The 21,764-nt window shown below is 35.2% G+C and overlaps 1 protein-coding gene and 1 long non-coding RNA gene across 8 annotated transcripts in view; one reads left to right on the top strand and one right to left on the bottom strand.

The window, feature by feature from the left end:
• MACROD2 (mono-ADP ribosylhydrolase 2) overlaps positions 1-21,764 on the top strand; it is a 1,923,575-nt gene that overhangs the window by 612,842 nt on the left and 1,288,969 nt on the right. The window lies entirely within an intron of this gene.
• The window catches only part of LOC140618058 (uncharacterized), a 140,783-nt gene that overhangs the window by 32,501 nt on the left and 86,518 nt on the right, over positions 1-21,764 (bottom strand). For 3 of the 4 annotated variants that reach the window (XR_012018229.1, XR_012018228.1, XR_012018230.1), the window contains 3 exons: positions 19,844-20,139; positions 16,779-17,021; positions 15,188-15,324 (listed from right to left, as the gene is read on the bottom strand). This is a non-coding gene — a long non-coding RNA (uncharacterized lncRNA). Of the gene's footprint in view, positions 1-15,187; positions 15,325-16,778; positions 17,022-19,843; positions 20,140-21,764 lie in introns of those variants that run through there. The other variant, XR_012018231.1, reaches the window with a different exon arrangement.

The raw sequence follows: 21,764 nt of genomic DNA, 5'->3' as shown, positions 1-21,764 counted from the left end.
AGGAATATCTGGACAGAACAATTTAGGTCTTGAGTGGAGAGCATCATCATTGCTGATTGAGCCATGACCACAGCCATGCTTGGGGGAGTAAACAGGATCTAGCCCCTGAAGAGACTGAGAAGAGTATCTAAGATTTTAACCCAGTGAGTCAAGCTTCAGAGTAGGACTGCAATTCACTCAAGGATGTGGACTGCTAACAAAGAATTGAGCTTGGAGTTTGTTCATCACACTGAGCACCTATATTGGGGGCTAGCATCCAGCTGTAGCTCTAAGTACACAGGCCCCCAAAGGTTTGCCCTGTACACTAGATGTCAGGATTAGAGCACAGAGGCTAATTCCAGTACCCACCTTTTGTTAAAACTCCACATTTAAGACATAACCAGGCTCATTGTGTCACAGGCTGGGTGAGGCTGGACCTGCCGATGAATATCCTCAGCTCTTACCTCCAGATCCAAGTGGGGCATTAGTAGACTAATAACTTGTTTTCACAGTGTGTTGCAGTTGGAACCTTGAGTTGAGCTTTAATAACTTTCTTCTCAGAAGAAACCAACTCCACACATTCAGAAAGGAGGCAGGCAATAGAAGGGGACAATTTTGTCCCTCTTTATAGTGCCTAGACTTACCTTTTACCAGTGGATTTATTGTGGGTGCTTAAGTAGCTAAAATATGCAAAAACCTGTGTCTCCCCACACTGATTGATAGTACATTTTGGTGGGTAGGCTTCCTACTTGGAAAAGAGTGAGATGGACATGTCTATAACTTACTAAAGAGTCTGAGGTGTTAAAAGCTTAAATATTTTGTTGCATAAACATGTCCTGATAGGACTCCTAGCTAGTAAACACCAGCTAGAAGTGGTGGCTATCACTGCGGACTATCATTTCTTGCAGGTCAAACTGTCAATACTCCACTATCTTGATCTATTACTTTACCTTAGATTGGAAAAACAACATTAGTACTTGTCTTCTCACTTGTGCTCCCTTTTTGAGCTTTGAGCTTTTGAAAAATGATAATGGAGAATACAATTTATAATGGAGTTGTGAACGATTCTCAGCCACAGGAAGGTTAGAGTTCCACTGTCAAAAATTAGTAATTATTATTTTTTATTGGTTGAAAACTCAAGTAGAACTAACTTTTCCTGTCTTGCAATTGTTTGGGTAGACTGAGAGCAAACAACTGTTCTCCTGGGATCACATAATCCCAATGAAGAGAAGTTCCTTTTATTATTTTATACTGTTTCCCCACCAAATGATGAGTTTTTCCGAGGTGCAGATATAAACCCATTTGTTTATGCAAAAAGTTAACTGTTAATACACCTTCACACCCCATACCAAAGGGCAGCCTTTAGAATAGTTGGGGGAAGCAGTACTGAGTGTTTTACTGGATTGAAAAGTAAACATATCATTTGGTCTGTGAGAAGCATTCAGAGCCAAAATGAGGGGTAGGTAAGGTACAAGCACTGTCTTTCAAACACATCCCTTATTCAACTGAAATTCTATTTTTTAATTATTTAGTTTCTTCCTCTTTCTAATATTGGGGAAAACCATGTCAGATTTTTTAACTATTGAATTTAACAATAAAACTGTAACAAAAAAAACTTTGAAAGTCAAAAACACCACCACCATCACTACTACCAGTTTTCCTTACACATAACTCAAAAACAGTTGACTGTTCAGCAAACAGGTGGGTTTTATGAGCCATATCATAAGGACCTGGGCTCATTCATACCACCAAATTGAAGGAATTCAAACACTGGAAACCTTTGGCAAAAATGACTACACAATTACCTAAATATACAACTAAGGGCGATAGTTCTCATTTGTTTGCTTATCCTTAGGAGGGCCCTCATGGTTTCATGTGACCTTCCATTCATTTTCCATAAGTCCCAATAGCTATTTCTTTTGCCACTGAGACAGAATTAGGCCGTCAGCAATGTTCTATCTCTCTCACACTTGGGCTTTCTGACATAGTCTCATGGACCCTATGTTCGTTCCTTATCTGTATTACAGTGTAGAAATATGGTTGGGACCAAGGTTTGAAATCAAATGGCCCAGCGTTTTTGGTCTCTGCTCCATAATTTATTAGTCCTGTACACCCTTGGGTAAGCCACTTAAACTCTGAGTCTCAGCTTCCACATATTATGTAAAATGAGGGTCTTATTATTAACATCAACAAGATAACTGTGAAGTTTAAATGATATAGTGTGTTATAGTGGACTAGTAGGGTCCTGTCTATATTCCCTGAGCCCTCATTTATATACTGCCAACTCTACTTCCTGAGAACATGCCCTGCTCCTTGCGTTCATTCTGGCTGTAGAAGAATGGCTGGCTCGTTCACAAGGCACACTGGAAGTCTACAAACTTGGAAGTAACACCTCCAAATGCAGCCTCTTATTTGGAATTTCTCTGAAGCATGTTTTACACATTTTCTAGAGTTCCCTGGCAGGATTGAGAGCTCCAGTTGCCCATAGAAGTTAATTGCTTGATACATCTCCTTTCTCCTCCTTCCCAGTCTCATTTTTCCTTTCCCTACTGATTTTCCTGGGATCTCCTTTCAAATAAATTACTTGAACTCAGATCCTTGTCTCAAGGTCTATTTCTGAGAGAACTCAAAATAAGATATGTGAAAAGCACTTAGCACAGTGTCTGGCACATAATAAATGATACTAGGTATTAATTCCAGAAAATATATTTAATTATTTAAAAAAACAAAGAGCTATATATTTGACAACCACCCTCCTGGCTGCCACAACTGCTAATCTTATTTTTCACTGTTTCTCTTGTTTCAAGAAAATAAGTTTCTTGAAAATTTGTTTTCTATTTGAATAGCAGGAACATGTTCAGCAAGCAAATGTGGGCAATGACTGCCTGTACTAATTTTTCTGTCTTTTAAAATAAAAATTTCTAGCACCTATTTTGGTCTGACAGTTCATCTGAAAAAATAATGAAAGCAGAATTTTAAATGTATAGGTAAGAAAAATTGTATTGGTATCTGACAGCCCTACAGAAAAGCAAGAGCTCTCTATTTCACCAAAAAGGCTTTGTTTCCCTCTTTTAGTGAACACTGAACATTGATAGTATGTTATGATAAATTAACTATAATACCTTTGGAGGCCAAGTGTCTCAGAAAAAAGCAACAGTAACATCTTAGGCAAAATGGAAAGTATTAGATTCACACCTGTAACTCATTAATTTGGACCAAGGGTTAGATTTCACAGAAAGCAATTACTAGGATGGATTGAGTTCTTTCATACACAGTGTTTTTTTTTTTTTTTTTTTTTTAATTATAAAACTGTGTTGAGTATTTTCTCTGACCATAACTGCCCTCTGCAATATCCAGAACTGGTGACCATAGATTATTTTACTGTTTTTTTTTTTTTCTTTTCAGACTAGCTGAGAATGGTTAACTATTTATTACAACCTTAAACATTAGATTAGAAGGTAGGATGTCTCCTCTGTTTTGTGTCTTTATTCTTAAAGAGTGTAGCTCATTGTCAGTGGAGTAACAGTGTTGAGAAATGCACTAGTTACTCTCTAATACAAAACTTATGTATAAGTCAAAAGTAGATGCTGTATTGTGTGTGTTGTTATATGTGTTGAGTGTGTGTGTGCATGTGTGATCATGACTATGTTTTGCTTCTGCAGTGTTCACTTGTTGAGAGTTTATTTTTTTTTTAAAGATCTTATTTATTTATTCATGAGAAACACAGAGAGAGAGGCAGAAACATAGGCAGAGGGAGAAGCAGGCTCTCTGTGGGGAACCCGATGTAGAACTTGATCCCAGGACCCCGGGATCAGGCCCTGAGCCAAAGGCAGAATGCTCAACCATTCAGTTACCGATGCATCCCAACAGTTCATCTATTATTATACCAGGTCTTTAGAGATGAATGACTTAATAAAGATAAAATCATACCTAGATGGGTCTGGGGTTTAAAATTTACTCTTCTCAAAAGTCATTCTTCACAAATTCCAGTTAACATTATTACTGAGTTATAAGAAAAAATGTTTAGTTTATTTTTTGCCTTAAGTCTGCTTTAACCTTCTCACAGTATCTTAGTATTCCTTCTTTTTCCTTCTTCCTAATGAAGCAACATTCTTTTTGTTAACTTACAGGGGTTTATGTAAAGGTAGCTCATATTGTTGATAAATTAACATAAAGATCAAGTAGAAATTAACCCCCTGTGATTAATCAATAAAACTCTATTGACATGCTTTCACTCAAAATTGTTGTTGCTATTGAACAGTTTAGCTATGAGTTAATTGGCTTTCTATGAAATGATAGAGACTGTTTTAAATCCCAGAGATCTGTGATATCTTTTCATTTTCTGAGAAGCCATTTGACACAGGGCCTGATTCTCACTCCCTGGAAACAGAGTTGGAGTTTCAGGATCAACTTGTCTCCTTCTATTAATGGGGAAACTGAGGCCCAGAGGGTTTGTGAAACTTCCCCAGAGTCACATAGCCAGGTATGGGGCAAAGCGTGAAGTAGAACCCAGTTCTCCCAGTCTGTTTCTCTTTAATCTAGTTTTTCTACTGGATGTCTTATGGCATTTCTGCAGGGGCTAGCTTGTGCCTTCCCTTGGTATGTCTGTGTAGTAGGATGGTGGAGGTCTTGAGATTGTGGAGCCATCAAGGGACTTCAGAGATTCCCTACCTCTACCCCATTTGTACTTCAGAGGAGAAAACTGAGTCCAGAGAATTGGGATGGCAAAGAAATTCATACAGCCAATTTGTGATCTTAGTACATACATTCTAACTTTAAAAGGGTAGGGATTGAACCTGCATTTGAAGCATGAGCTTCACTGTTTGTCTATCCAAGCTTAAGAGGGAACTTGTGACACTATATATAATAGCTACTCACTTCTGTCTGGCACCAATAGAAGTGTCCTAGTTCATTTACACATGTCCTTTCTCTATAACACAGGTTAGCAGGCCTAGTTTTTACATCCCTGCCAAAATAGGCAATGCATGTTGGCCGAACCATAGCTTATAGAGAAAAAAGTATTCGTGTTTTATTATAATACATTTAACAGCCCTTTACTAGCATTATGATTTAAATATGTGGCTCAGGGTTGTTGCTGGGGAAATGCCAGCCAGTGAATTTGGCTATAGACCAGGGACTGTTCTGGCTGATACGAGAGAAGTGTCATTACTGTAGAGGTTATATTGTACTCAGTTTGTTTTTTAATATTCTTGGTACAGAATTGTGAACTTTTCATCTTGAAAATTGTTACTTCTCTATTTATTTTGGAATAGTGTTTTCTACGTGCTGTCTTGGGTTTCCTTGTTTCTTAGACTTTAAGTAGGAGTTATGATGTACATGAATGTTTACTACATTCTAAACCTCATGACCTTTTCACAGGGCTGGTTACCTGCTGTAACATGTATGTAGTACAGCTCTCTCTCTCACACAGACACTTATACACACACATAAAGACCCACACATTCTTACAATAGGAGAAATATAAACTGGTCTTGCAGTGTTGTTATTTTCATAATCTGTGCTTTATTTTACACTTTATTTTTTTTTTTTAGTTTTTTTTTTCAATTTTCACTTATTTATGATAGAGAGAGAGAGAGAGAGACATAGGCAGAGGGATAAGCAGGCTCCATGCACCGGGATGCCCGATGTGGGATTCGATCCCGGGTCTCCAGGATCGCGCCCTGGGCCAAAGGCAGGCGCCAAACCGCTGCGCCACCCAGGGATCCCTATTTTACACTTTAAAATGCATTAGCATTATGGATTTTAAGATTCATGTACCAAATAGCATTTATATAATTTTAAATATGTTGATTCAAAATCATTTAAAAATATAATCTAATAAATTACAGTGCCTCATTCAGTGATTCATGTTAGCATCTCTCTCTAAGTGTGTTATTACTTATTCATTAATTGAAGCCCTTTAATTTTATATTTTGCTCTTGGCAATTGTGGCTTATTTGGTGCTTGTTACAGCCACTTTAGACAAGTAAATAAAATCAGATGAAAAACCTCAGTGACAGCTGGAAATAAACCAGTAGTTTCTGTTTTGGTTTGGCGGAGTGAAGCACTGCAGGGCTGCACGTGGAAAAATACCAGCCGGAACTGTTACACACTGTGAAAAAAGATTACATATCTCTAGGGTTTTGGCCTTCCATTTACTAGGGGTTTTCTTTGTTCATGAAAAGTGCCACCTGTGTAGCTGGGCAAGAATATAAAATAATTAAATCATTATCATAAGGGTAATAGTATATATGTTTCTGGCTTAGTTGTGATAAGAAAACCTTAAACATAAAATGATGTTAAACAATATGAAAAGGCTCTTTGAGAGGCTTATTCTTGTTGTTATTTTTAATTTCCCTTCACTAGTATTTAGTTTCAAATACATGATAATTCTAAGGAATTACCAGTCTTTATCAGACCACCCAGGAAAGAACAATGCTCTGCCAATAAGTAAAACCACTGACTTGTAATAACTTGTTTCTGACTTCTAAGTCACACTTGTTTTGGTAAGCAAATGTCTTCTAAAATATATATGTGGTTTATTTCTTTCCTGTTCCAAGGGAATATGGGCATATTATCTTTTTTTAAAAGACTATAAATAACCTGATAATTTTACTAACCTATCTGTAGTAACTGTGTTGCATTTTAACCTTATTAAAAGTGAATTATCTATGTGCATACTATCCATTCAATAAACTATTTCATTTCTAGGATGATGAGGGAAAAAAAGATGATTAAAGTTTGGAGTTCTTATTGTGAGACTATTTAAAATTAGTCAGTTGTGTCTAATTACATACTTTAATTATAATTTTGCTAACTGGTAATGTTCATGCTCTGATTAATTTTTCTTTTCTTCCAAGTTATACTCAATTTGAGGAAATTGGGTTAAACCATAGTATATGGAACCCTTGAAATTTTCTGTAGACCAGTATCTTGGTTTCAGAAACTTAAGTCACCTTAATACTTTCTGGAAGAAGACCAGAATGAAAGAAAGATATGAGAAATTTTTGTTTGTTTTGTTTTCCTCAATTTTATTTCTTCTTCCAGCAGGAGGACTATACTCTTAAAAGTAGGAGTTAGAGCCTGTGTTCTGCTGTTGGGTTTAATCTCTTCATTGGGAATTAGGCACAAACTAAACCCAGTACTGTTTATTTTTCCATTAAAAGAAAAAAAAAAAAAGATGATGGTTCAGAGGGGAGGGTATGGGATGAGGGAAATAGGGGATGGGGATTATTAAGGAGTACACTTACCATGATGACAAAATAGAATAAAATGAAAAAAAGAGGATGATAATTTTGGCCTAGATTTTTCAAATCTGTACATTAAGAATATTTCACAACAGTGGTTCTCAAACTTCAGCATGATCAGAATCACTTGAAGGATTTGTCAAAATCCATTGTTGGCTCCTACCTCCAGAACTTCTGAGTGGGACCCCATGAGTCTGAGTGGGACCCCAAATTTGCATTTCTAACATTTCCCTGGTGATCCTATTGTTAGTTCCTGAGGCTGCACTTTGAGAACTAGTACATTAAAACAACCAGCCCCTGCTATGAAGGAGCAGTAAGGAAATCTACTACATGTTAAGAGAAGTTGGTTATGGGAGTCTGGGTAATTTTGCACTTTTATTTTTATTTTTATTTTTTGTATTCTCCACCTTTTCTACAAGTTATGTATTTATTTATATATAATTAGGAAAAAGAACCTTCTTAAAAGAATCACGTTGAAGTAGTAATTCATTAATCTATATTCACCTTGCGCTTCTCAGTATCTTATAGCAGTGTAGTGATGTCTGTCTCACCTGCCAGAGGCAGGCATTCTCGTCTGTGTCCTCTGAGGTGTCTTTCACTCAGCAGTCAGCAAGTGATTGTTTGGTTCTTATTATAGTTCAGTTCTAATTGTAGTAGAACTTAGTACAAGGAATGCTGACTCCCTAGGGATTTGCAAATCACTTAATTACACTTGAAAAATGTTCATTATTTTTTTGTTCTCTAAATCCTCAACTCTACCCTCATGCCTAAGCTCCAGGTTACAACCCCCCCAAAAAAGTTTTGTGTTGACTAATACACCATTGGAAAAAAAGAGGTCTGGTGGACAAATGCTGAGCACCAGTATGCTCAGAGACTGAGAAATTCTGCTCTCCCCTCTGGGACTGTATTCATTTCTGACAAATTTGCTTCATTAAGACAGAGTTCCTTAAAATAAATCAAACAGTATATATAAAGTCAAATAAAATATGCCATCACAATTTCAGCCATTTCTCTTGGTGTTTCTCTTCCAATAACCTTCTTATACACTTTTGCTTTGTATTTTTAATCCCAGATTTAAAAAAATAAACTAAATATAACATCTTAAAAAAAAACTTTCAAAAATCTTGGGTTCTTTTATTTATTACTCTTAGAGGCATATGAGGGGAGGAGACTTAGTTAGAGAATAAAGGTTATAACCTTCCCTGTCTGTGGAGACAGTGATTTTAATTACATTTAATTCCCATTCATTCTGTATGTTACTTGATCCACTCATTGGTTTAAAAGCATATTGATAAATACAGCAGTGGTTTAACCTCTTGCCCTTCTACTCGTCTAGAATTGCATTCAGGATTAAGTGAGTTTGCCACATGTAGATGTCATACTTTACTTACGGGAAAGTATTGAGATCCTTGCTAGATAGTTGAGCCTGTGCTTTTCTAGAGAAAAGTCCATATTCCGTTATCAAAGTAAATAAATAACTTGTCACAGAAGGCTTTCAAGATGTTGACTTTATAGTCAAACTATAAGTAATAGCTTTAAACCTACTCATATATATGTTAATCGCTATTCTTCAAAAATATTTGTTATATTTTCCTGAAGATATTTAACTTGCTTGCTAATTTAGTGTTTCTCAAAATACATATTTTATTTGACACTCTGCTGAGCACATAGTATGTGTAATATTGCCCAGTTGAAGTTGAGATCACAACTTTAAATACATGTTTTTAAAATACATTTTCTTCAGAAACTCAGAAACAATAGAAATATAAAATATTCACATGTTTTGCTAACAAATGCATGAATTCAAGCAATGAAAGCAGATTGATCATCTCAATCCCTTCAAAAACAAATTTCCTTCTTCTCTGTTTTTAGTAATTTGTTTCCAGGTGTTATGGAAGTATCTACTTTCAATACTTGGTTCCCCATCTGGAGGCAAAGAAGCTTAAAATAATATTAAAAAAATAAATAGTTATGAATAACAATTATTCTAATAAGAAATCTTCTTTCATAAATCTTTCAACTCTACGTAGGGTTTAAATACACTTACACTGGATTGAATTCTGACCCAGAAAGCAAAAAAAGACATTGCTGGGGCAAATGACAAAATTCAAATAGAATAGTAGTATGGTACCAATATCAATTTCCTGGCTTGGAGGGTTGTAATGTGGTTGTGAAGGGGGGTGGGTATCCTTTCTTTGGGAAAATACAGACTGGAAGATTTATGAAAGATAGAGCATCAAGTTGGCACCTTGTAATAAATTATACAAATGTAGTAAGTTATTTAAAAAGACCATACAAAAAATAATCAAAAAATAAAAAATAAAAAGACCATGCAATATGTAGATAGGCATTAATTGCTGCAGTGTTTCTCAGATTCTTTATATCATGGTATTTAGTTTGATTCTATATGTCATGACATTTAGTATAATAATTAAATAATTTATAAAAACTCTTGATCATATAACATTTTGAGTAAACAATTTTGGTTTTGACTAAAGGAAACACTTAGAAGACTTTTTCTCTACTACTTTGTGTTTTATTATCATTAACAGGAAAGGCTTGATGGCTATCTATTTTTATCAATAGATCGACTCTTTAATGTACTATAACTCTTCTGATTTTCTAGTTCTAAAGTATAGATTATATGTTCAAGACCTAATTAAGGCATTTATTGCATATAGTATTGTCTTTTTTTTATCTGCTGCTGGGCAATACATTTTTCCTTTTTAAATGCTTCTTGTTCATTACTAAGGATGAGAATTAGATAATTGTTGGTTTTTAAAAATAACAATAGATAAAGAAGAAAACATTGTATTTTTCACATGCTCATCAAATACCAGGGTTCTGGCTCATTAATCAGGAAGAGCACAGAAAGATAAAACTGGAGTCCTTCCTAATTCCACTGTTACAGCCAAAATCCTGACATTCAGGCATATTTACTAGACCTATGTTTCAGAAAGCCCTTATGCGCTTTGAGTGGGCTGAAAAGAATGTGAAATAATTTCACATGACAACTTTTTCAGAAGGCTGGGTGAGGAACATGGCATCCTCTTTGAAAGAAAAAATCATCTTTGCTTGTATAATAACCTTTGCCTTTTTTCCCTTTGGGTTAGGCATATAATAACATTGCAAGATTCACTATGGAACTTTTTAGACTGTTGTCAACACATGGTTGTCTGCAGGAAGGCGAGATGTGTCTCACTGTTCTAGAATTGTAATACCTATAAAGTGATCATCCTGACTTGGGACCAAGGCCACCTCTTGACCCTTTTCAATTCCCCTCCAAACCAATACCTCTGCAAGAGCACCCTGATATTAAAAAATAAATAAATAAATAAAATAAAAGATGAACCTAATAGTGATTACATCACTCCATTTAATGAACATTACCATGTCTGAAGTACTTTACATGCTTGAGCCAAGCTAATCTTGAGAAACACTCTTAAAGATAAGAATTATTATTTTCATTTTACAAATAAGAAGACAGGCTCAAAGGAGCTAACTAGGTTCCTCAGCATCCTGAATAATAGTGGTGAATAAAAAATTTGCCCATTTTTTATGAATCTGGAACTTGTGCCTTTTTCACAAAACCTGTCCAAAGTTAGAGGGATAACAAATGGATACCGGCATGGCTGAGAGAAGTCACATAAAGACAATGTTAGGATTTCACCTGCATGGCAGACTGTGCTGACTGCAGTGGAGCAGAGAAATACTGACAAATCCTCAGATATATAAGGGCAAAGAACTTTGCTAGATATTTTATTTTTTTAATGAAAGCATAATTATTATACAGTGTTATATTGGTTTCAAATGTACAACATACTGATTCAACAATTCTTTACATTACTCAGTGCTCACCATGATAAGTGTAGTCCCCATCTGTCACCATACAACGTAATTACAGTATTAATGACTACATTCTCTATGCTATACTTTTCATCTCTGTGACTTGCTCCTGTTATAACTGGAACTTTGTACTTATTAATCCCCTTTATTTATTTCACCCATACTCCCACGTACTTCCCCTCTGGAATCACCAGTTTGTTCTATTTAAGAGTCTGGTTTTTGATTAGTTGGTTGGGTTTGTTTGTTCTGTATTACAGATTCCACATACAAGTGAAATTGTATGGTATTTATCTTTCTCTGTCTGACTTATTTTAATTAGCATAACACCCTATTGTCACAGTTGGCAAGAACTCATTCTTTTTTATGACTAAGTAATATTCCATTGCAACTAAATATCTCAATTATGACATGTAACTCTGATGCCATTTTGTTAAAGGCAAGGCTTCTTTATATTTCTATCCACAATGCTGAGTAGTACCTGGCACATGGTAGGTGTCTGAGGAGTCTTCACTGAGTTAAAAAAAAAAAAAGGAATAAATGAGGTAATAGAAAAATAACTGATTGGACAGCATCTTACTGATCTTAGTGGCCAGAATGAACTGGGTGAAAATTTAGGAGGGAATTACCAGTTAAGATATTAAGAACAGTTTACTTATTTATTTTTAACTGCAGTATGGATGAAGAGTGGGGGAGGTAGGCTTACATAGAATTAGAAACAATTTTAAAAAGAGTGCTAAGACTTCACTTAATGAATCACATAATTTAAGCATTACTTTGATAAAGAAATTGACATATAAAAGTAGTAACTATCTTCTTTCTTTTTTCCTTTTTCCAATTGGTTATATTTTTTGCTTTCTCCTTAGTTGGAAATGCCTAGTTCCCACAAATATTAAGCCTGCTGATTTTATATTACTCAAGTCTCACTCTTTTTTTCTTTAATTGTCAAGCACTCTTACCTAATATCAATCATACTGAAATAATTTTTATGCTCCTAAATTAGTTTATTATTATTTTTTTACCCCTCAAGCCATCTTTCCTAGTATAATTAACTTATTTATATCCACCCTTTGAATTTTGTTTTCTCCCACAGCCATTAGGCCTGGTCATCAAATTCTCCAGGGCATTTTTATCTCTCCATTCAAAAACACTTCCCTTTACATTCTCCATGTGTTATTAGGTATCAGGTACTCCATATGAATTTGGAAGTACCATTTTCTTCAGCCCTCTGGTAATAAACTGGGTTTATTTTTCATCAGTTCCAAAAATCATTGTCAATGGAAACTATCAAGATTGTCATTATGCTATTTGCTAAAAGAAAAATATGTCCTCCTAAATGTCCTTCAAAAAAAAAAAAAGTAGATTCCTTTTCTACGGGGCCCATATTAAAACAGACTGTGAACAAAATCCATGAGGTGTGGTTTCCCAGCCCTGCCAAGATTTCAGCTTTCTGCTCTTCTCATTGAGATTTAGGAGCCAAATGTGCAGCAGTAACAATGAAGTAATGGTGTCCCAAACTGTATTCACTTTAATTTCTAGTTTTACAAAACTTATAGCAGAGTAATCCCCCAGATCATAACTTGTTCCTAATATTTATAACATATAAATTCTTTATTGCCTAGTAAGAAATACAGTAGCATAAAAGTAATCAGCATTTTCTCTAAATAGATCATATTTCTGAATTAATTTCTGAAAATATTCTTAGCAGGAAAGTTTACAAAGGGTTGGGAGCTTTCTGTGTCCCTTGACCTTTGATTCCTATGTAGTGGAGTGAATTGTCCTCCCAGTCCTTCATATATCTTCTATGGTTCTGATTCATTGCAGAACATTTTTAAACATCTTGTGTTTCCATACCTTGCTTCATTTGCAAATTTAAGGACATGCAATATTTTCAAAGATTTTTTTTAAGAAAAAGACTCCATACATGTGATACAGTTAAGTCTAAACACTGTATACTTTACATTTCTATCATTTAACTTTTAAGTCTTCTTAATATTTTGGTTCCTGACATTTCATGAGATATATTGGATACTAATTCCTAGAGCATTGTGCCAGATGGCAGAGGGTTGAAATGTTTTCTTAGTGGGCCCTTTAAAAATTGTGGCTGTGGAGGCAGGATTGCTCTTGTTCCATCCTGACAAGGACGGTGGATTTAATAGGTTCTCTGGAGCTTTTCATCACATTATAACTCTTTCTGAGATGGTCCAGTTTGGGTCCACATTATGTGACCTGACTTTCAACTCATTTGAATTGCTGTTAGGCTGCTCAGGAATTGAGGGCTACTGGATAGTTCTGCTGTTTTCCAGTTGGGAAAACAACAATCCTACATGAAAACTCCTGACAAAGTCCAGAATTGTGCCCTTTAGAGCCAAACTGAGTCAGGCTGATACCTGGAAGCATCTCTACCTGCTTAAAGTAATGTGGCTGGAATGCCTTATCATAATGTCAATCTGTGTTATTTTGCTGTACAATAACAGCGTGTCTATCTCTCGCCATCTTCCCTTCCCAGAAGTTGAAACCGTTATCACATCAACAGTGCTCCTTTCTTGGTTCACTTGTATTGCTCATCAGCATTCCTGCAGAAAGGACAATGTCTCCTGAATGGTCTCCTCGGACCCAGTGTGTGGTATTTAAATTAAGAAAACTCAGACATGTCTGAAAGGAGCTGAGGTATTGCATCCAGCCTTGCCAATCCACTGATTAAAATTCTTGCCAAGTGTTACATTATGCACAGCTTCCTTATTTTGGCTGTAAATTTCATTGCATATTTTTCCAGGATGAGAAAGTTTGTACTTTTTATTTCATAAGCCCACATAATAAACACAGCTTTCTTCAAAACCGTTTGAGGTGTTGGATGCATGTGCTATGTTAAAATACAGGGCTCCTTTGTGGAGGAAAGCAACATGTGCCTTATTTTAACTTCTCCCAAAAGCATTTTAGATGGGGCAAAATGTTTCTAGTGGGGAAAAAGAAAACAGGCATTTTGATGAGCTGCAGGAGTATCCAAACCATGTCTTTCTCCTCCCTGAAATCTCTTTTCTATGAATTTGAAGAATGAACAAAACTTTCTTTATTGGCACAGAGGAATCCATTTACTCCCTCCCACAGCCAGCACTAGTTGTCCAGCCCTGCATTTTTAAATTTTTAGTGGGTGAACATGTGAATCAAAAGTTCTTATCAAATAGAACTTCCTCTAGCAGAAAACTTTGTGAAGTTTTCTTCACATTCACTTGCCATTCTGGTGAGAAAGCTCCAGTGTTTTGGAGAGGGAACACATAGGTTTAGAAGGACTTTGTCTAGAAGAGGCCATAAAACAAGAACTTTCGACGAGGCCTGCATGGGAAAAGGAAAACAAATGGAAAGTTTTGCTCCATTTGCTTCCAGAAATGTATTTTCCTTTGGCAGCAACCTTGTAGGAGGAGGGCACCTTTGAGGGTCTGGATATGGGGAACTTAACTGGCATTAAAATACAACAGACCTGTAATTGGGGGATTGAATGCCCACCTGCAGGTCAGATTAGCACTAGGACCCTCCTTCAGGTTCCACTTGGCAAATTGCTACTTTTATTCCCAAAAGAAATAATTCTTTCTTTCTTTCTTTCTTTCTTTCTTTCTTTCTTTCTTTCTTTCTTTCTTTCTTTCTTTCTTTCTTTCTTCTCTTTCTTTCTTTCTTTCTTTCTTTCTTTTTTCTCTTTCTTTCTTTCTTCTTTCTTTCTTTCTTCTTTCTTTTCTTTCTTTCTTTCTTTCTTTTACTTTTTTCTTTCTTTCTTTCTTTCTTTCTTTCTTTCTTTCTTTCTTTCTTTCTTCTTTCTTTCTTTCTTTCTTTCTTTCTTTCTTTCTTTCTTTCTTTCTTTCTTTCTTTTTTCTCTTTCTTGCTTTCTTCTTTCTTTCTTTCTTCTTTCTTTCTTTTCTTTCTTTCTTTTACTTTTTCTTTTCTTTCTTTCTTTTACTTTTTTCTTTCTTTCTTTCAAAACATATTCTGGAAAAAACGGTCTCAATGTATTTTTTTTAGAAATATTTTAAATATGTACATGGGAATGAACTTTTTGTTATAGAAATTACATATGACACCATTCTATTCTGTTCTTGTATCATTTTAGATTAAATATTGTTTTTTAATGCAAAATTTCATTTGATATGTGGCACTTTTTTCTTTTATTTTTCCTTGAGAATTTTTGCTTGTATATTCCCATTAGAGTTTAGAATTGTTAAGGAAAATCTTCATTCACAGAGGCACACATATATTGCAGTTTTTACTAGAAAGAAATAAGGGGATTACATGTGAATTTTAAACTACTATAAAGTACATTGATTGGATTTTTCCTATTTAAAAAAAAAGAGCCAAGCCTTTTCTAGAAATTAGTTTTTAATGAGTGTTCAACTTTTCCTTTAATCCAAAAAAAGTTGAAAAGAAAGAATAATTTTATTGCTTGACAGAATGGTCACAATGTTTTTTTACTCCTAAATTTTTTCTTCACATAAGATTATCCCTCAAAGCTCTTTTTGAAAATAAATAATGGGAGAAGAGAAAGTTGATATTTGGATTGGGGCAATAAATGCCATCTTCATGTGTGGACTTTGGAGGAAAGGGCTGCTTATTATTTATCTCTTCTCTAGACCTACAGATATATTGAGATATATATTAGTCCTTATAATACTCAAGCAGAGTGAATGGCAAATAGTTTAATTTACCAAAACAAAGATTCTCTTTTGTGTATGTCAAGATTTTACATTTTTGCAAAAACACATATACAGATAGTCTTTTATCATTTTCCTTCAGAAAACCACTTGAAAGTTCAAAGATATTTTCTTTTTTTGTCCTAAAGATTTTTAATCCTTTATCATCTCACTTGAAACCATTAGTATTTCCTGAAGCAGATGGGAGTATGAACCTCAAAGTGACATATTTACTTCTATGTAGGAAGAAAATAAGGGGAGAAGATTCTATGACACGATTGAAATTTAAAAGCTGAATTCCTTGAGGGAAGATTACTTTTCTCCATAGGTCTCATTTTTTGATAAAACAAATGAGGTTGTCTTAGAAGCATCTGTTAACATTGACCTACATCATCCCTAGTGTTGTCCCCAGCCACTGGGAAGTTTCTGATACAAGAGGCAGTATGTAAGTTGACTCATTTTTTATTTCTTGGAAAGAGAGAGGTCTCTCTGGCACTGCATTTCTGTTTGACCTACTCTCTATTCAGAAGACCTATCTGGAAATAGGGGCACAATCTATGCCTTTAACCCAGGCAAAACCACACTCTAGAAGCAGATCTATTATCCTGCTGCTCCAGGACCACAGTTACTATTTCTTCCTTACTTAAGGTCAACATTCTATTAATGCTTAGACTCTATTAACATCAGATTTGAAGATTATTTTGAGGAGTTATTCTTTCAAGGGGTATAGTGTTAAGACCTGCCTTTTCATATTTCTTTTGTGAAGGGTCTCTGCTTGGATTAGAGGAATGCAGTTGCCCTTGAATAAGAGCTGAGTTGGATATTTTTTTCTTCCAAAGTAAACTTGCCAAATTAAAAAAAGAAGAAGAAATGGGGTTTATTACAGAGTTTTTGAGATACCAGATAATATATCATTTGCTTGAAAATCCCTGTCATCTCCGATGGCAAATTTACCCTACATCAAACTGTTTCTGTGGACTTCCAGAGAACTATGATTCTTGTTCTCTTCTCTGGATTCTTTAGTAGCACCTACCTTGAGTAAATCCAGCCTCATTGCTGATGGAAATATCTCTCCTCAGTGACAGCTGATGAAATATCTTAAGGTCACATGTCTGTTTGACTGGAACATTTTGGTTCTTCTAGCTGCCATTCGTTCTTTAGTGTTGTGGTCAGCACTGCCCTGGCCCCCTTCATTGATTAGTTGGGAGTTTTGCCTCCTGTTCCCTTTCCAATGTTTTGTCAGCTCAGAACATTATTTTCTTGGTAATTAATACTTCTGTAATGAAAGAGACATTAGTCATCCAGAACTTCAAGGAACATGTCTCAGCTAAATTAAAATGCATGTCTACAACATTAAAGATGGCATTAGGTTCCAAGTTACAGAAATCCCATTCTTACACCAAATAGTGGCTTGCACAAGACATATGCTCATTAACAAAAACCATTGTCTCCCATTGAATGAAAAGTAGTCCTACTGTGACATCAACAGATGCCATCACAGATTCAGGCACCTACCAGCTATTCTTTCTTCCATACCAGAGTGTAGCCTTCATGTTCATTCTTAGTAGGTGACTACTGAAATCAGGCCACGAAGTTTAAGTCTCAAAGGAGAACAATAAGAAAGACACTAGCAGTAGAACAGTAAGAAAGCCTCATAGTAGTAGCAGTAGATAATATAGATAGATAGATAGATAGATAGATAGATAGATAGATAGATAGATGATAGATAGACAGATACATACATACATACATACATACATCTACTGTGTAAGTAAACCTTCTATAATGAGATTTCTTGGAAATGCACTTAATGGCATCCCTTTCCATTTAAGTTGTTCATGCATATCTTTTTCATTTTTTAAAGAGCTGCTGGTAAAAATGATCCAGGTTTTTAGTTGAGCATATAGCTTCTCCCATCAATATAGGGATTCTGCTAGTAGGGAATAAAAGAATTGATAATGGATAGACAACAAGTAATCTATGTCATAATGACATTTTCTTTGGTCAAGGATTTTTTTTTTTTTAAGAGTGAACTTAGGTATGTGGAAGGAAATGCATGTGATAGATCTTAAGTAATGTGTTTACCATGAAGTTAGCATTGACTAAATATATCTTTATTATAATATGAATAGGATTTTAATCAACTTGACTTTCTCAATCTCAAACCTAATGATGAGTTAGAAGTCATTGATTCATATTTTTTCCCAAGAAAAATTTTGGAAAGTCTGTTTGTTTCTGAGACATACTCTTTTATCCTCACTTGGGAATTCAAGTTTAACAATGAGATACACTCACACAGGTCATCTTGGGTATCTGCACAATTAGCAAGGTCTTAGAATCTAGGAGATAGAAGTATTTCCTAATTTTTAAAGATTGGTCCCTAAACTTTTAGAGATAAAGAAAGCTAGGTGTGTGACCCTTGGCTGAAAATTGCTCCAGGTTCCTGAGCTAAGAAACGTGTCAGTTTTTATTCTCTTAAATTCATAATTTTCTACTGGGATCACAGCCAAGATCTAATAGTCAAATTGACCAGCAAACTCAGGAGGCTCATAACAGAAGTTAAATTTTAAGTCAGCCCAAGGCTGTTTCAGATAGCTTAATTCCTTGAATCTGTGAAGCTTCAAGATGTGGATCTCCTTGTCACTGTATTGCTTTATCTAACAGATATTTCTTCTCCTCCCTAGAGGGAACACTGATGCGATTTACTACCTGACACATAAATCTTCTGTGCAGGCTACAGGTGACCTCTAATGAAATCAACCATTCACCTGATTACTTCAGCTATATTGTTTTTCTTTCCTAAGAGTTTAGGACAGCTATTCAAACTTTTTCCTTTGTATCATCACTTGAGAGTGGGTTATGGCTTTGTATTTTTTTCTGATAATGGTGGCCTTTCTGTGAAACAGATCGCCCCCAAAGTTTGTTGGCTCAAAACAACTATTTCTATAACTCACAATTCTATGGTTTCACCAATAAGCTGGACAGTTCTTCTCATAGACAATTCTAACAAATATGTTTGTGGTCAGTTGCTAGGAAAGTTGAGTATCAACTAGTCTAGGATGGCCTCAGCTGGGATAGCTTGTCTTTCTGTTCAGCAGGCTGGCCTGGGCTTATTTATATGATTGCTGAGCAAAACTGTGAAAGGCCTCTGGCCTAGAACTACCACAGGATTACTTTTGTCTCATTCTGTTGGCCAAAGCAAATTATAATAGCAATCTAGATTTAGGGTGTGGGGAAACAGATTCTATTTCTTGATGGAAAGAGCTGCAGAGTCACATTTCCAAGAGCATGGATGCAAAAATGGGAATAATTGTTGCAATTTTATGTGCAGCAATTGCACTAGTAGAAATATCTACCACAGTAACATTCTTTGAGCACTTATACAGCACTATACAGGGTAAGCACTATACAAATGTAACCATATTTAATTAGAATAAGAACCTTGGAAGGTAGATAATAATATTATACCCATTATATAGATGTAGAAACTCTAAGTGATAGAGTCTGGCAGTTTGATTTTAGAGCCCTGTTCATCACTTTGTCTACTGACTTTAATTTGTTTTTTAATTGTGTACTTTAATTTAGTACCTTTCTCAGTACTAAATTTTTGAGCATGTACTTTTAAATTTTATGTGTTTACTTATAAATTAGTTACAGGTACTATTGTCAATCTCTGTGTTAAATATTAGTAAACTTGAACTTCATTCTTATCTTTTTAAAAAAATATAAATATCAAGAAAAGATTGAATATATTCTTCCATCCCCTGTATGGATGTCTTGTAACCTTACTTTGGAAACCATACACCAAGGACCTCTTTATGCCCAAGGAATTTCATGATTACTGTATCTATCTTTGAGTGAAATAGCATTTAAAAATCCTACTTGCTACTAGAGTTCATTTCTAGTTCCAGTTAATATTGCTTGCTCTAATAGTAAGCTGTTAAGGGCAGGGTTTCTTTCAGTATTTGATTAGGACTCATGGGGGAGTGAAGCTGTAATTAAATTTAAAGGGGATCCTCTGATTTGGTAGAGCCATTACTTGTGAATTTGTGCATCTAGTGAATTCTCAGATTACTTGCCACAGACCCAACCACTCACCACTCTTTGCAGGTTTGTCAAGAAAACAAGGTAGTTAGAGGAGGAATGCTGAAAGTTCTCAGTTGGTAATGTGCATCCATATTATCTGAGATTATTAAATGCAGATTCTGGGGTCCCACTGCGAGAGAGACTGATCCTCTAGATTTGAGGTTGGGTCTAGGAATCCACTTTTTTTTTTCAGGCTTCCCAGGTTGTATTGACAATACTTCAAGAGCGATAAACCTTGAATTCATATCTGCCACTTAACAGGTGGATGACCAGAGACATTTTCTCTTGCATTGGTTGAGTTTCTTCAGCTATAAAATGGGAAAAGTAATAAAGTTCAGGACTACCTTGTAAGATTGTTTTGAGAATGAAATACGTTGTAATTTTGTCAAAGGATTTTTATGAAATGTAACACGTTAACATGTGACATATTCCTTTAATTTTTTGATCTATTAAAGATGTATTTCCATAACTAAGATATTCTTTATATTGCCAACTACTTTTTATTTCAGTGAAAATATGGTTCCTAAGCCTTTCTGTCCTATTCACTTGCCTCCCAAGGGAAGAGACCATGACTATACTTATCTGCATTAATGGAGATAAGAAGAGAGAATAAGGATTAAGAATATAGATTAAGTTCAAGCAAACTTGGATTCTGACCCAGCTTCTATGTGATCTTGCACTAACTCCTTAACATCCTCTCCTTTGTTAAGTAGTCATCCTGATAGTTCCTACCTGTAAAAAAGTTTATGATGATTAAATGTAATGACATAACCAACATTTACTACATCTTGCTACATGCCAAACATTAATCAAAGTGGTTGTCATGTAATAACTCATTTGCTCACAAAAACCCTATGATTTTGAAGAGAGGTCCTATGGAGGGCCCATGTTTTGCAGATGAGAAAATCAAAGTATGGGAAGTTAAATGGTGGCACTGGGACACAAACCTTTGCCTTTTGATTCTAGACCCATCCTCTTTCCACTTTGCAGCACTGCCTCTTATACAGGGGAAGCTTGCAAGTCACTTAGCATACCAGAAAGCACATAGTAAATCCTCAAAAGATGTGACATATTATTATCATTATTTGATTTTTTCACAGCTTCTTGCAGAATGCTTTGTGCAAGGTATTTGTTTAATAAATTTATGTTGATTTGATTTGGAAAGAACTCGGTTGTATTCTCTTGGGCTTCTAAAAGATACATTCAGTGAGAGAGTCTCTTATTTTTCAAGCTAATGTGATTCATGTGGCTGCTTTTAGATTAAGTTATTGCCTTTTATTTACAAAAGAAGATTAAATGAATATGTATAGATTGAAGAACTTCGAAATACCCCTTGCTAAAAACTGTTTAAAAATGTGTCTTTGTAAGACAGAGAGCTCATAGAGCTAATTTATAAAATAACTGGATTTTGCTAAATAATATGTTTAGTATTTTTCAAAACACATGTTTAGACATCTTCCCTGGTTCTTTTTTTGCTAGCTCATATTTACTGGTCTACTATATCTGATGGATTCCTGTTCAGTGCTTTGTGGCTTGATTTCTCTTTCTTATTTTCAGGGTCAATTTGTTCATCTGTGTATAAAATGGAGAGCTTTACCTGAGGAAGGCCAGAAAGGCAGATTAGAATGTATGGGGTAAAATGAATCATAGGTCAGAAAAACTGATGCGGTTTCATGTCCCATCTTTTTGTCTTTATTTTAATTATTCAAATAGTGGTTAAGACAATCCTATAAAAACATACTCAAACTCTACACCCCAAGGTATTACTGACAGAAGTAAAAAATAATTACCCCCCCTCAAGCACAACCAAAACCCATCTTTCTACCCCATCTGGAGACAGTCTAATTCTTTACACTATGATGTAAGGAAACCTAACCAAAATTGTATAATAGGCTGAAGTCTTCAGGATTTAGGTGTTGTTGGATAACTGGAG

The sequence above is a fragment of the Canis lupus genome, chromosome 26, assembly GCF_048164855.1.
Source record: "Canis lupus baileyi chromosome 26, mCanLup2.hap1, whole genome shotgun sequence".
NCBI lineage: Eukaryota > Metazoa > Chordata > Mammalia > Carnivora > Canidae > Canis > Canis lupus.
The sequence above is the reverse complement of the archived record's forward strand: the minus strand, read 5'-3'. Positions and strand labels throughout refer to the sequence as shown.